Source organism: Sebastes umbrosus, chromosome 20 (genome assembly GCF_015220745.1).
Source record: "Sebastes umbrosus isolate fSebUmb1 chromosome 20, fSebUmb1.pri, whole genome shotgun sequence".
NCBI lineage: Eukaryota > Metazoa > Chordata > Actinopteri > Perciformes > Sebastidae > Sebastes > Sebastes umbrosus.
This window is the reverse complement of record NC_051288.1, coordinates 26,127,083-26,142,102: the sequence shown is the minus strand read 5'-3', so window position 1 is coordinate 26,142,102 and position 15,020 is coordinate 26,127,083. Positions and strand designations below refer to the sequence as shown.

The window sequence follows — 15,020 nt, the reverse complement described above, 5'->3', positions numbered from 1 at the left end:
CTTCCTGCCTGGTACGGTCACCTAAACTGTAGACATACAGTAAGAATAAACGTCAACGGCAGGCAAAATAGTCGGTAAACCCCAAAAGCCCTTGACTCAACTTTTTACAGAAAGGACGAGGAAGGAAGCGAGGAGCATCCTGGCAGATAGCTCCCATCCTCTCTACAGCCAGTTTGAGCTCTTGAGCTCCGGGAGGCGCTACAGAGTCCCTCTGGAAACTATAAATGGGTTTAAAAAGTCCTTCATCCCAACTAATGCTGTCAATATTTATAACTCAACAAAAAGACTGACCAGATCTGAGCCACAGACACTGACATGAACTGACTTAATGTGCAACATGACCTGTCTGTGTATTTGTTTTTACTAACTGCTTGTCTGTTTTTTAATGTTGTTGTTTCCTATGTTTGATGAACCAAAGACAAATTTCCACCCTGGTGGACAATAAAGATTTATTGTATTGTATCGTATTGTTGACTTAGATTTTAGGTTTACTTGGTTAGGTTTAGACAGCAATAACTACTGGGTTAGGCTTAGGAAAAGATTGTTTTTTGGGTTAAGATAAGTATGTAAGTTACGTCACAAAACGTCAGTAAAATAAGTCGACATTGATTTGGTTTCTCCCGGGACATCAGCAGCGGTCTCTCCGGGGTGAAGGTGTTTGTTTGACTCATCCATCCACCCCGACCTCCTCCCTATGCAGACTTTCTCTCTCTTTATACTACCTCAGTGGCTCTGAGCGTCTAATAACGATTTGGATGGGTTTACACTGGAGTTAGTCTAAAGCCCAGTACATCTCATACAGACATAACAGATAAAGGGTGCGCCTTGGTCTCTAAATGATAATCGATAATGAAAACCAGTGTTATGAGCAGCCCTGAACTCAACTACAGTACTAACCTTGTTGAGCCATTGAGCCACACAGAGAACAGAACCTTGAGTTTTCCATGATGCTTATAGTCAAAACAAACCACTTTAGAACCCAAACACCACCGCATGAGTTCACATTCACTCATTACTGTGGCAGCAGATGCATCCTTCTGTGAGTAAAGACTGTAACAGCAGCACACTGTCAGCGTGTAAGGAGCAACTCATTCTGGAGTCGGGACGTGTGATTTACTGCAGGAATCAAACTACAAACCCTCAGTTAGTGCTTCAATCTGTCTCAAAAGACCTGTAATCATACCGAAGATCTCCATGGCAACGTCTTCATCACGTTAAAATTAGACAAAATGGAAAACAATCAGACCCGTTGAAATTACACAGGGAACATGTTCCTGACATTACACACAAACTACCGGCTATTTCTAGAACGTCGACCACAACATGGGATGTTAATCAGCGGCTGCAGTGAACACGTTTAAATGGGTCGCTACAGGACTGTTTCACAATCACAGATTATGGCGTTTGATGCCATCTATGCATTGAAACGTGTTAAGATCATTTAGGTTTTAGGGCGACCTCTTGGTCACAAGCAGCTTCCTGCCTCTTCAGATGATACATGAGATAGAACACTTTGGGTAGAAGGATTGCCCTCCAGATCACTTTACGTCTGATGTTATTGATATTTCCTTTCCTCATCCACAGCCTCCGTCGTTCCTCGCTGGTCTAAATCCATCCTGTGCTCTGTTCTTTGTACACCACATGTGTCTAATGAAGAATGCATCACATTTACACCTGAAAAACGTGCTGCCATCTGCCCCATCTAGTGACACACTGAACACACAGCGACCTCTCTCGTGACTTTCTATCGAGATCATTTAATACAATCCTGGATTTCTCCCTGGAGTAATCTTGTAATCAGAACACCCTGGTCTGAGATCAGTTTGTGCACCCTCACGTCAACATGACAACAGTCTAGGACAAACATTGTCTTGTGGTTTGAGCTTTCAGTCTTAGTCTGTCTGAGCTTCTCCAGACTAGAGCTGCTGGTATGTGGAGCTGCTCCGTGTTATCTGTAGCCTGGGGGGGGATTAATGCACAGGCTGCAGCCGAGGCCTCAGCCGAGGCCTCAGCCGAGGGGCTCCACATTATGTTTCATTATTTAAATGTACTTCAGAGAAAAAAGAAAAAAGTCCAGAGTCCAATAAGTGTCTGATTTAGCTCCTGATTTTCACATCACATCACATCACACCACATCAGATCACATCAGATCAGATCAGATCAGATCAGATCCCTCCTCATACTAACTGTGAGCAGAAGAAGAGAGCACATGACGAGTTGAATTCTCCTGCAGCAGGTTGAAAAGGAGAGAAGCTCTCCTCCCACTTGGATGTGACTGTTGATGGATGTTGAAGTTTCCAACCAGCCTGACATCCTTTAATTAACTCTCAGTTGACAGCAGGTGCGTTCACTTGTCAAAAGAATCAGACTAAATCAGGTTCATTATCTCACAGGATCTTCAGGTTCACAGAAACAGCACCAACAGATCTCCTCATGTTTTAGATCATGTGACCAACCTTCTTCTTCTTCTGCTTCTGCTTCTTATTTATTCATTTTAATAATAAAAACAGCTCCCGTGTCTCCTCCCGTCCTGTTCGGATTGTTTTACAGCTGATTAACTAACTCACATCCAGACAGACATCTTACCGCGAGACTACACTGACGGGTCATTATTGATCACGTGATGAGGTGATCAGTTGATGAGGGGATCAGGTGATGAGGTGGTCAGGTGATGAGGTGATGAGGTGATGAGGTGGTCAGGTGATGAGGTGATGAGGTGATCAGGTGATGAGGTGGTCAGGTGATCAGGTGATCAGGTGATGAGGTGATCAGGTGATGAGGTGGTCAGGTGATCAGGTGATCAGGTGATGAGGTGGTCAGGTGATGAGGTGATCAGGTGATGAGGTGTTCAGGTGATCAGGTGATCAGGTGATGAGGTGATGAGGTGATCAGGTGATGAGGTGTTCAGGTGATCAGGTGATCAGGTGATGAGGTGGTCAGGTGATGAGGTGATCAGGTGATGAGGTGTTCAGGTGATCAGGTGATGAGGTGTTCAGGTGATCAGGTGATGAGGTGATCAGGTGATCAGGTGGTCAGGTGATGAGGTGATCAGGTGATGAGGTGTTCAGGTGATCAGGTGATCAGGTGATGAGGTGGTCAGGTGATGAGGTGATCAGGTGATGAGGTGTTCAGGTGATCAGGTGATCAGGTGATGAGGTCACCATCATGTTCTCTTCTAACCTCTTTAATATGGAACTTTTTTAACTTTGACAAAGTGTTTAAACAAAGAACCAGAATAAAACAGTAAAGAAATTAAACACGTGTGCAATGAAATAATAGATTTAAAAACATCTAATATGATCCAGGAGATGTCTGCTGTATACAGGCTATAATAATAAGCACTACATTCAAACTACACAATTCATTCATTATTAGCATTTTATGTTAATAGGCTATTGATTGACTTTTCAAAGTGAACTATAAACTAATCTCTGAGTTACGCACACCGGAGCTACAGTATGAAATATGATTATAGTAATATACCCTTATAGAAAAGAAGTTTATGTTATGAAGTAAACTTAAGTATCGTTCAAGTATATTCCCTACTTAATGTAATAAGTATACTAATATAAATGTACTAGTAGTATACTTGTAAGTGTACTACTTCAGTACTATTTAGGACTAAATTGGCCGACTTTTTAGATTATAAAAGTATCTCTCATGAGTCCTACAGTTGAAATGATGCATGTATTTAATTTTCATAAAAAGCCAAAAAGACATTAAACTGACATGAAAATGTCCCTGATTATAAAATGTGTAGCAGCTTTCTACCAGATGTTAAGCACAGCTGGGGAAGTCTTGAATGTGTGGACTGATGAATGGAGGAGCAGAGAAGGTTTTCTAGTCGGGCTGTGAAAATTAACACGATAATAACTCGTTAACGCAAATGTGTTTTAATACCACTAATTTCTTTAACGCATTAACACGATTTTAGGCTGTAGCGGCTCAGTTCTAAAGCTAGAGAGAAGATACTGGTATCATATGAAACTAGAAAACCTGAAGAATCCATCGGTACCAACCATGTACTACTAGCTTGTTATGAACGAGGTTCATTGACCTCTGACCTCCAGATCAGTGAATGTAAATGGGTTCTATGGGTACCCACGAGTCTCCCCTTTACAGACATGCCCACTTTATGATAATCACATGCAGTTTGGGGCAAGTCATAGTCAAGTCAGCACACTGACACACTGACAGCTGTTGTTGCCTGTTGGGCTGCAGTTTGCCATGTTATGATTGGAGCATATTGTTTTATGCTAAATGCAGTACCTGTGAGGGTTTCTGGATCAATATCTGTCATTGATTTGTGTTGTTAATTGATTTACAATAATAAATATATACATAGATTTAGCATAAAGAAGCATATTTGTCCACTCCCATGATGATAAGAGGATTAAATATTTAACAAATCTCCCTTTAAGGTTGAACTAATGAAGAATGTGTGGTTAATTAGCGATTAATCACGATTAACTATTTCAATCGATTGACAGCCCTAACTTTTAGTCAATGGAAAGACATATGGAGGGACGGACATGCAGACAAACAGACAGCTTGATAAATGGATCTTTCCAGATTCTGTTTCGGGTAATTTGTCATGCACAATTAAGAAAACCTTTCCCTACAAGTGAGAATTCAATTTGCCAGGCTGCTTGTGCTCATTCAGCTCGCTGGGTATCCAAATGAACTCTGCTGAACACCAAAGGTCCTCGCGGTTGGATTTTGACGGCCTTCCTCTCGCGGGGTGGCGAGGAGGACGCCGTCTGTAGCTTCTGGAGGCGTTGATCAATCAATCATCCAGTTTGGAAACTGCAGCCAGTGAGGCGTTTTCAATTAAGAATGAATCTTGTTGCACCTGTCGGAGACACGGCGAGGGGATTGATGTGAGGTTTATAGTTTCCCCTCGCAGCAGCAGACTGGGGAGCCTCAAACTTCAACTAGTTTAATTAATGATGAAGGTGGAGGAGGCTGACTCTGGACCTGCTGGTGCCTCTGTGAGCTCAGGACTAAACCACCATGGATGTGATACTCCTCAGAGTCTCTGTCCTGCTGCCCGTCTTGGGAAAAATAGTAAATTTGAAGGGTCAGTTGATCCAAATTACAAAAAAACACATTTCCTCACTTCCCTCTTGTGGCATCAATGCATGCAGATAGTTTCGGTTTAATGTTTTCCAGAATTTGAGGTATCTATCTCAGAGATTTCTGCCTCAACCTCAACATACAGGAGGACAAATAAAACCCAAACATGTGCAGTGATCGACACCACAAAGAGTAAACGAGAACATGTGTTTTTACCGTGGGTGAGAAGACGCCTTTAGCATAATGTGTTTTAATTTAATGGTATAAAGTTAAACTTTGCTCTCATGTTTTCACCTTTAGCGTCAATGAGCATTACTTTTTACATTTTAGCATATAAATTGCACTTTATTGAAACATTTCCTTTCACTGCCTGCGTGTGCTTTCAGTCCTCGAGGCCAGATTATTGAATTTCCGACTGAGCTGAATAGTTAATAAATGCCACAGAAACGGGGAAATCCTGTTAGAGTTGGGAAATGAACGTGTGATTTGGAGTCTGTGGCCTTTTCGAGCATATTTGCAAACATTCCTACGCCACATACAGGGTGGGAACTTCACACCAGCCAGCAGCCAAATGCAATTTAGATGCAAAAACAATGTATTGTAGCTGGTTTAGTTTATCAGGCCTCCTCCTCCTCTCTGGCAGGTAATCAACCAGCATTCTGGGGCTCTGGGTCCCAAAGCTCAAGCAGGCTGGAAAATCAGAGAAAGCGGCTGATTTACTTTGGGATTTAGCCGCCTCTGTGATCTGCGACCATAAACTCTGCAAGGAGTAACGTTATCGGCTCCGACCCGAGCAGGAAACTTTAAACATGGCAGCCGGCTCTCTTATGTAGATATGAACAGCTCATTCTAAGGTAACGAAAACAATTATTATTTTCAGATGATTATACACTAATCCCCCTAATTTGAACACGCTGGTCCTTTAAATACGGAAGTATAATAAGCAAAATGTACTTAAAGTATCAAAAGCATATTATATTATTGTAGTATTATGTGTAAGCGCCGTTTTAATGTGGAGAAAGAGTTAATTTGAACTATGTGTTGGATAGTTTCATCCACACCAAGGCCTCATATTTTATTAAGTACACTTGAGTGTTAGTTTTCACCACAGTTGTGCACTGTTTATGTGTCGGTATGTGTGTGTTTAGGCATAAATAACTTATATTTTATTGTCCAGACTGGGTTAATTGTTCCTAAATGTTGCATTGTAGGAGGAGTAGACGTGATAATAAACAGCTTCAGCCTTCAGCACCATTCAGTCAGTGCTGTGATCTCTGTTTGATTCATTATTTTGTGGCTGGATACACACTATACTATGATATTTTTGCAGTCTGTTTTTATCATTGTTTATCTTAAATACTTCATCCTAATCCAGACAATGTGGAAAGGTTTATAAAAAGAGTCCAACATGTTAGTATCTTGTTTTTCTACTAAAACCCTGTTGTTTTCCTGCCTCTCTTTCAGCACCAAGGACAGAGACAAGCCTATTCATGAAACTATCCTCCATACAGCTGCCTCCCTTTCAGCACCAAGGACAGCGACGAGTCTGCCGCTCTGCTGGGATTTCAGTCCGACTCCACAGATGTGATTTGCTGACACAAGAATATGGATTTCAAAGAGAGAACCCGGATATTATTATAGATAATTTACATTTTTGACAGGCTACAACGGCAGATAAATTTGCTGTGCTGTTGGGTAGACGGACGCTCAGCCTCTCCGCTGAGTCCCCGTGGGAAGGAAAACCAAATAAAGACACTGTCAGTCATCTTTACTACAAAGTACACAAAAGACTGACATTCATAAGTGCTGTTCTACAGGCTGACATATAGTAAAGCGGGGCGTATACTCTTAGGATAGTTTGAGAGTGAATTTAGAACACCTTCTATCAAACCTCTGATCAATCTGGGCTGACAGAAACGGTCAATTTTGGGCGCGCACAGTCAACCCAATTATACTTACTCACCCTCTTCCTTTCATCACCCTCGTACAGGCAAATCCATTCCTATTAAGGGATTAATCAGCGGTGATATAGGAGGTGTCATTTATCTTTTAAGCCGCCCATGTGGCCAATCACTAGTGGGTAAAACCACGGGGGAATTAAAACACATGTTTTAGTAAAGGAGGTTGCTCTTGGGATTCACGGTGGAGCGCTAGACCCAAAGTCCAATAAGCATAAACATGTGATATCCCAGATTTCAAAATGAAGGAGGACCAAATACAAACATTTCACTTGTTCAATTGGCTCTTAAGTTCCGTGCTGAAACGTGTAAGCGTATGTCTAGTGAAGTGAAATGTTAGTATTTTGTCCTCCTTGATTTTGAAATCTGGGATGTGCTACCCTATCACATTTTTATGCAAATTAAAAACACCTGTTGCAGATCACTGGAGTAGTTTTACACGCAAGAACACTAATTATTCCTCGTCCTTACATTTAACTTTCCACTGACACTGAGAAAGTCTCCCTCCCAGAGCGGGAGGTGGTGACCTGGATGACTTACAGCCCGGACATGAATACTAATGACTGAAACTCTGAGACTTGACTCTAAAATAACCTCTTTTTACATGAATAAAGAGGGTAACACTGAAATAATGTTCCCACTTTAGAAACACACGCTGTGCTTTTTAAACTCAACTTTGTATTTGCAGCTTAACAAACTATAATGATCTGATGTTGCTGTGTTTAGTCATGAGATTTAATCAAACTAAGTGCATAATGAGATGTTTCATGAACATGTAATTTCCAAAGTAATTTAGTGATTGTGTGCAAGTGAAATTGTATGTACAGTATGTGCAATTTATCATTAACATTTACCTCTAAGCATTATATCTTATATCATTTTTTTTAATCTAAATTGTAGAGGATATAACAAAGTATAACCACGACCATTGCAGCTACATCATATGTCTCTTAGAGCATGAGCCCACCAAGCTCAACATGTAATAAGGTTACGAGTCATCTGAGAGCAGTCGCCTTTAAAACATCAAACAGCTTCTCACTTATCTCAGATGAACGGTGGATTCAGCCAGAGCAGATGAGCTTTATACATGAACACGTTCTCATCCCAACTCGTCACATAGTGTCACGCCCCTAGGTGAACAAATACTATCTACAGGCACTAGAGGGCTTCGTCACTTGAGCGTTAACAAATATGGTTATTTTGGCATTTACTGGTTGGGATGACAGCCTCAATAATCCACAGGTGGTCAATGAAAACACCAAAACCGTCAACTAAAAATCTAATTAAGGAAACAGTCACATTGGCCTTCTGTCACTAGAATAATGGCACCACTGTTTCTACTGGTTGAGCATGCACATCTGCAGAGGTGACCTCTGACCTGGTAGTCTGCTGGAGCCAGCCAGAGATTGCACCAACAAGAAAAACATCCTTGAATTTTTCATACCAGCCAGTTGAAGTCAGACGGAGAATGAATGTGACCGGACTGAGAGACACAACAGGACTTGGTCCAGAATATGAAGGAATCACTGAAATCCATTCAATCAGGCCATCGCCGTGTGAAGAGACAAAGCCTCCATTCAGCAGATTTGCATCGAGCGGGCTGCTGTTGTCTGCCAATCAGAGGTGAGGAATTAGCCTTCACATTCACTCCATTTAACCAGACTAAATTATTCTGATCCTGAGCCAGAGGAGATTTCAAAAGTGAAATGAATAATGTGGAGCTTTAAGATGTTGCGAAACACAAAAACAACAACAAGAAGATTTATCACATCCAGGATTTTGGACGACGTTTCCCCAGAGCCCAAAAACAAGCAGCGGCTACAGCAGAGCTATTATCATAATTACACATCCAAATATAAGGGATGCTTCAGCTCTGTGACCTGCTGCAGAACAATGAAGAATGTGGAAGAAAAGCAGCCAAATTCACTGCTCATGTATCCCTTCCTTATGAATACAAAATGTTTCAGACGTCATCGGCCGTGTGGAGCAGCAGACGGATCGAGTGCTGCAGGAATCCACCTGAAGCTGACCTCCATCCTCAGCCGTTTCATTACAAACCCACATGCTTTCACACAGGATGTGAGATCTGTCAGACAGCCAATCATCATCATCAGACACCAGCTTAATGCAAATGAAAAGTGCATCCGCTGAGATACGGCCGGCCACTTTGGCACGTGTAACCAACTATTCTACTGTGGAGCTAACAGGATGGATATTAAGATCCATGGAGCCACTGCAGCTGTTAAACATCCAGCAACATCTGATATACAAAATCTGACCTGAGAGAAGATGAAAACTTTACATTAAACCAACACAAACATGATCTCACTTTGTAAACTGTGAATGTTCTGTACTGTAGCTGTGTGTTAGAGTTTCAGTATCTCATGTAAAACCCACCAGTAATCAGGCCATGCTTAGAATTCAAAAAAAAAAAAAAAAAAAGCTCCTGCTGGCAAACATGCTGGCACGTCTTGGCACGTCTTGGCACGTCTTGGCTTAAGTTTACAACTTGAAAAATTCATTAACATATTTCTGCCAACAGTTACCAATCAGGGTCTGTGCATGTGGACATGTGACAGCATTTCACATCGGTTTATTTGGATGAAGAAATCGTAAAAGCAACTGAACAGCGGGAAGAAAAACAACCAGCCGGCAGGAAAACAAATCTACAAGTGAAATGTGAGCTGTGACCACAGAAACCACAAAACATCCACACAGAGCCGTTAAATCAGCAGCAGCTCTGCCGCCTCGACGTTTGGACTAAAGATTCCCTTTTTGAAAGAATCTAAATAGAATAAATAATTTCATTCAAGTAGGTTTTAGTCCTGGTCTTCTGGAGAGAGATTAAAAAGGAACAGTGTGTAACAAGTTGCAGATTGAAACGTGGATGTCCCTCTCTAGGGCTGTTGGTTGTTAGGGTAGTGTAGCCAGTGTGTACATGGGTAGTGAGTGGTGAAGCATGAGAGAGAGAGAGGTGGTGAATGTGTGTGATGGTGTGAGGAACAAGTGTTAGTTTAGCTCTGAGAATATCAGTGAACGTTCAGTTGCAGTCAGTGCAGAAATAAATGCTGCAGCTCCTCCAGACCAGCAGAGGAGAGGTTTCCTGTGTCGGGTTTCCTGTGTTGGGTTCCCGGCGGCTGAGTGGAGTGACGGCGGGGGTTAGCTACGGAGCGAGTAACATAATCGACTCCAGCCCAAACAGGAAAAGTTAACAGAGTTTGGTTCGTCCTTTCTGGGCTACTGTAGGAACATGGACCCGCTCCCTATGTAGATATAAACGGCTCATTCTAAGGTAACGGAAACACAACCATTCTTATTTTCAGGTGATTATACACTAAAGAACACATACTTATTACCATTTCTACCAATAGATCCCTCTAATTGTTACACACTGGTCCTTTAACCCTTTCAGTCCGATGCCAAAAATGATGTTTGTTAGAGGAATGCCGATGAAGTCTGGGAGATTTTGGGGATAACTGAATTCAATTAAATTCAAAAGACTTGTTCCTCAAAGGGCAATTTGAAGCTAGCGGGGTTGCAACCACAAACAATTCATTTACATGCATAAAAATACAAAATATGATAATGTAACGGTAGTGTCCAACCCGTAGCTGGCCAACAGTGTCTAACAGCATAAATGATGGGCTCACAACAGCATCAAAACCAAGTCACTAACCTGTCTGACCTCACAGTCAACACCTGTATCACTGATGATGAGAGTTGAGCCTAAAACAAAACCTACGTCAATGTACTTACTGACAAAATGTTCTATATTTCAGGACTAATCCTCGTCTGGGAAAGCAAAGTTTACACTCTAATGATGGTTTTCATTCTGACAAGAACATCAGTCACATTTTTGTTTCTATGAATAAATCAAATTTAAAGATATTCAGCATCAGCACCAAACACAGAGTCCTGGCAGCTTCGGTATAAAAAGATCAGTATCACCAGCATCCTCCACAAACCTCTTATTACTTAATCAACTTCCTCTCAATCCTGCTCTTCTGCGTCGGCCCACACACTGTTCTCTCTCTACCTGTTAAACACTAACGTTGTATTTCAGTGCCCTCGCAGGGTCAAACACTCTGCTACACGCCACGTTTATTCAATCCACCGAATGAGGCCGCTGCATTATGTTAGAGAGATGCTGCTCTCTGTCCATGCCTGCATCTGAACAGTGTCTGTGTGTGTGTGTGTGTGTGTGCAGGTGGTGGAGGTAAATGGCCCGGCTAAGCCTTCACTGAGACAGTGCGGGAAGCCTTTTGCGTTGTTCCCTAACTGGGTTAGTTTATCTTATTTAGCGGCGGGGCAAGAAAAGGCTGCAGCTGTTCATTCTCTTTGCCAGCCTCAACAGATTGGATTCCAGCAGCTCCAGCTCGCCTCTCCGACACCCGGCCACGGATAAGCAGGGCTCTCCTTCTGCTAGCCGCTGCACCAGGCGCCGTAAATCATCCCCTCGTCAGCTGCCTGGCTCATGGGATGGGGTAATCTCTCCTCCTCCGGCTCCTTATGAAAAGTGACTTGTTATCCGCTTGGCCTGAGGGGGCGTTTAGAGGACCTTCAGACCTGGAAAACAGCCCACAGGGGGACAGGAAGAGCTACAACCCAAGTCCCGATAAAGGTTCCTGGAACCTGATACCAACGTTGTTCACAGTGAGGGCAACGAGACCTTCAGTATCTTTAGAAATCATCTTTTACATGACAAACTTTCTTACTCAATATCTTTTGCCTCAGGTTGTAAAAGCCTCTGAAACACTCGGATAATGATGGGAAAGGAAAACTAACTCTGATTGACTGATTTAACTGCATTATCAATATATTCTTTTTTTACATTAAAGGTGCTAAATGCAAGATACGGGGCATCTCTATTAACTCTGCACGGCTCTCAACATGGCGACCACTGAGCTGACGTTAACGGTGCTAATGTAGCGGATGTGAGCGAGGCATAGAAGTAGGTGACACATGGACTGTTTTCCAGCGTTTATTTGCTCCTGCAGAAGACAATAAAAACTAATTAATTATCTTCTGGTCTCTTTTTTCTGCACCTCTGCTCCCGCAGCAATGCAAAACAACACTGTTAGGGACGGACGGGAGGAGCTACGGAAACACAGGAGGTACAGAAGCAGTGAAGTGCAAAAAATGTCATTTTCAAAGTAAATATAACAGCAAATAAGAACACTTTTACGCTGAACTTTTGGCTTTGTTTGGCGCAGCAAAACACTGTTATTGCGCCGCGCAAGGCATTGGAAATAATGTGTTTCAGACCGCAGTGGTGCCGTTGTCACGTTCTGCGTGAAAGGCCTATTACAGTGATTACCGGTGCAGAGCAGCGGCCGTGAGCTAGACAGCGGGGCACGCTCACATGCTCTAAAAGCACATGCACGGCCAGCCCGGTTATGTCAACAAAGCACAGAGAACCTCAGATTACAACTCAGACTTCATTCTCTGCTCAGGTAGACATCACTCCTCTATATCTTCACGTAGACAATAGTTGATGATGATATATTAATGCTGATATCATAGACTCAGGTAGATATTACACATCTATATGTTTCCATAGACAATAGGTGATGATAATGATATATTAATGCTCTGGACATCGTACAGGAAAAGACTGAAATGTGAAAGGGATCCCTGACAGTGTAACTGCCTTTAACTGTCTGAAATCTGGCTAAAACTTTCTCTATGTTTTAAAGCAAATAAAAACGATGCAGGTAAAATCATCAACACAACTCATCACAAATCGTCAGAACTAGGAAAAAGGCAATGAGACCCCCGACCGGGACCAGTTTTCATTCACACACTGCATACTGTAATTTTCCACTTCATCCCAGAGGTGTTGGACGGAGATGATGAGGTCTCTGTGCAGACCGGTCAAGTTCTTTCACACCAAACTGGAAGAAATCATTTCTTTGTGCAGCCACTGTCCTGTTGGAGCCGGAAAGGGCCTCAAACCACAAAGTTAGAAGCTCACTATTGTCTGAAATATCATTGTGTTCTGCAGCATAAAGATTTCCCTTCAGTGGAACTAAGGTGCCTATCACAGCCATATAATGTGTCTCCACTAAACACACTTTTCTTTTTCTTTGTCTGTGTCTGTTATTGTCGGCTAATATGTGTCAGCAGTATGTCTATTTATTGAGCACCGTCAAAGACAAATTTCTGGCGTGTTTTCTACAAACAACAGTTCGATATGGTCTCAGCGCGTCTGTAAACTGATTCATCAGTCTGCACAAGCTTCTGTTGGCGTTTGACAACCTGGTATTTGTCAGCTTTTCATCAATGATTTCACCTTCCTCTCTTCTGGAGAGAGATGTTCTTATGAGGCCCCCCCCGAGAGCATCCGTCAAACCGGGAGTAGACCTCGCTGACAGCTTGATATCTGATATTTAATTAAAGGCCAACATTGATTGGAGTCCTGCTCCTGCTCATGACCTTCAGACAAACCGACGTTCCTCCACCACTGGATTTCTCTCCAGTCACAAGCAAACCCTGCAGCAGCTGCTGTCACTGATTTGTGCACATTCAACCAGAGAGCAGGGGGGGCGGGGCTAATTAGAGAAACCAGCTGCTGTTGTGATTGGATGAGATGGAAAGCTGCAGACTCTTGAACCTCGACAGTGCAGGATTCTGCACATGAACGCATCAGTCAGAGGTTGCAGCAAGTCGATTGAAGGTCCAAGCTCCACGTTTTCATCTGTATCAGCTCTTTTGCAGATCAAACCCCCTCCCTCCCCCACCACCCAACGACACCCACGGCCTGCCACCGATCCTCCACAGGGAACAGAAGAGAGAAAGGGACAAACAAACCGGGATATGTCACAGACGATAAAGCCACGCGGCTGGACGAGACAGATGCTCGAGCAGGGGTTCGAGGCCGAGGTTGGAACACTGTCACATCTGATCTGGGCGTCGCGTCACGCTGCCAAGTCAATCAGAGTCAGACTGTCAGTTGGTTCAGGGGAACAACGAAGGCTCCAAATGCAGCCAGCCAGCCACAGAGCAGCCATGAGGGATTTTATTTTGAAACCTGCGACTTAAATAAAAGATTCAGTCATTATGAAAACGAGTTATCAGATTCACAGACTCCACTGCATTGGAAGCCCATGTGGTGCTATTAAAAACTTAAAGCTTCAGATTTCAGGTATTTACTCTGGTGGTTCCCAGCCTCAAGACCCAACAAGAGATTCCAAGTGAAATCTAAGAGGTCACAAGATTATAAATAAAAAAGAAACACACAAAATGATGCTTAGGTTTTAGATCATTGTGTGTTTCTTGTGAAAAACGGCCGGAAATCTCTTAAAATGAAATTACTCGTTGGTTAAAGGGACTGCATGTAAGTTTTTACACGTTTAAATGTATTTTTTTATTGCCAATGTGTGAACAGGTTGTAACCTTAAATATGAGACCTTCTTTGACTTTCTGGGTTTTTAAGGTGAGGAACCTGGGCCCGTTTTTCCAGGAAAATCCAATGAATGTTACGTCATGCACATTTGTGAGTGCCTTTACTAGGTTGTGATATTAAAAGAATAAAACAGAAAAACTTCAGTTACACAAACTTATGTTTGTTTTTCTGACATTGTCTTCAGGCTTTTTAGACTAAAAGGTTGAGATCCACTTGTTTATTCAACCAAAACCTCTCTATCTGACAACTGGTTCTTCATTAACATTCTATAAGAGATTATTGGTTCTCTGCAAGAACAGGAGAACCCTCTGGTCTCTGGTCATGTAACAGGATCCACACTTGCATGGTTCAACACATATTTTCATGTTTGTGCTTCTATTGAACGACCACAAGCTCCTCCTGGGGTTACGAGAGGCTCGTTCGGGAGCCACAAACACAGATGGTCTCTTTAGATCAATCCATTCATATCAATAGACAGCCATGAGACGGTCACAAGATACGTTCATGAGCAGAGAAACCACAAAAGGGATTACAATGATTACAGGTTAAACCCCTCAGCCTCCAAAGCACAGACATAAAAT

The 15,020-nt window shown here is 42.5% G+C and overlaps 1 protein-coding gene across 4 annotated transcripts in view; it reads right to left on the bottom strand.

Moving 5' to 3' along the window:
- LOC119479299 (glutamate receptor ionotropic, delta-1-like) overlaps positions 1–15,020 on the bottom strand; it is a 555,378-nt gene that overhangs the window by 536,606 nt on the left and 3,752 nt on the right. The window lies entirely within an intron of this gene.